The sequence below is a fragment of the Mus caroli genome, unplaced genomic scaffold, assembly GCF_978045245.1.
Source record: "Mus caroli unplaced genomic scaffold, Mus_caroli_1 scaffold_8, whole genome shotgun sequence".
Classification (NCBI taxonomy): Eukaryota; Metazoa; Chordata; class Mammalia; order Rodentia; family Muridae; genus Mus; species Mus caroli.
In genome coordinates this window covers 113,552,412-113,554,082 of record NW_028227263.1, presented here as the reverse complement: position 1 = coordinate 113,554,082, position 1,671 = coordinate 113,552,412, and the positions used below count along the sequence as shown (strand labels likewise).

Below are 1,671 nucleotides of genomic sequence, written 5' to 3'. Positions count from 1 at the left end.
AAATTAAAGATTTATAAAAGGTCAATCAGGCTATAAAACTTATAAAGGCATTACAAGATAGCTTGCCTACGTCATATAAAATTATTATAGATTTAAAAGTTTATCTTTTTCCATTTGTAAAGAGTTTATGAGAGCTGAGTAGCCCTGCGGAGCCCACGAGGGCGGACAGGGCGCAGGGGACCAGACAGGCTGCGGCGGGAGCTGTTTCTCTTTCGCTTTCCCGGGCTCAGAGCCCGCGCCTGCGGGCTGAGGAGCGGCGGCGGCCACTGGGTATGAGAAAGAGGACAGCCAAAAGGAGTGATGCTCAGTGATCTGCACCCAGGCCGGACGCTCGCGCCTCTGGACGCCTCCTACACGAACATTGCGCTAGCTCCTGGGACCAGCTCTGCATCTCCTTAGTGCTCCTCTGCTTCAACTGCTCAAGACAGCTGACCGGGAATGGCTACCCAAAGGAAACACTTGGTGAAAGACTTCAACCCTTATATCACCTGCTACATCTGTAAAGGCTATCTGATCAAGCCCACGACAGTGACGGAATGCCTCCATACATTCTGTAAGACCTGTATTGTCCAGCACTTTGAAGACAGCAATGATTGCCCAAGGTGTGGCAACCAAGTTCATGAAACAAATCCATTAGAAATGTTAAGGCTGGATAACACGTTGGAGGAAATTATCTTTAAATTAGTGCCTGGACTACGAGAACAAGAACTTCAGCGTGAGTTGGAATTTTGGAAGAAAAATAAACCTCAAGAAAATGGGCAAGATGATATTTCGAAGGTTGACAAGTCTAAAGCAGACGAGGACGGTGATGAAAACCAAGATGATAAAGACTATCATAGAAGTGACCCGCAAATTGCTATCTGTCTGGACTTTTTACGAAATAATGGGCAGTCGGGGGACAACGTAGTGAAGGGTCTCATGAAGAAATTTATTCGCTGTTCTATACGAGTTACAGTAGGAACTATTAAAAAGTTTCTAAGTTTAAAACTAAAACTTCCAAGTTCTTAAGAGTTGGATGTGCTGTGCAATGGTGAAATTATGGGAAAGGATCATACTATGGAATTCATCTATATGACAAGATGGCGACTAAGAGGAGAAAATCTTTGCTGTCTGAACTGTTCAGCCTCGCAAGTCTGCTCTCAGGATGGCACTTTGTACCAGTCATACCCGATGGTATTGCAGTATCGACCAAGAATTGATTTTGGGTAGGCCCGGCCCAGGCTGCACTGAATGAATCCTGCACTATTTGTTTACTCGTCGACAGATTGCACAGTGAAAGGTGTATGGACTTGAGAGACACAATCTGATTTCAGCATGCACATAAGGCCATTATTGTCTGTCTCTGAGTTGTCAGTGTCCTTCATGTTCTGTCTATTAGGAGCAATCAAAGTGCCCTTCTGCTACTGACCATCTGCATAAGATACTCGTGCCGTCTCCTCGGTGTGCAAGGTGCGGCTGAAGTGAGTTAGGTGTCCAGCCGTGTCTGCTTTCTCAGTGTTCCGCTTGCCTGTTGCAAGATTGTTCTAATGTTAATTACACTAGTAAAATGGCTCAGTCCTTGTGGTGTTGCAGTTTTCATATACTTAATACTTTTATTCTTATTAAAATAGAGTACTGTACAAGAACCTAGTATAATTATATCTTGAAATTATTTTGTATAAGAATATATTT

The 1,671-nt window shown here is 43.7% G+C and overlaps 1 pseudogene; it reads left to right on the top strand.

Annotated features, from left to right (window-relative positions):
* The first annotated feature begins 261 nt into the window (after positions 1–261).
* On the top strand, positions 262–1,321 carry LOC110285924 (polycomb group RING finger protein 5 pseudogene; annotated as a pseudogene).
* Positions 1,322–1,671: the final 350 nt, after the last annotated feature.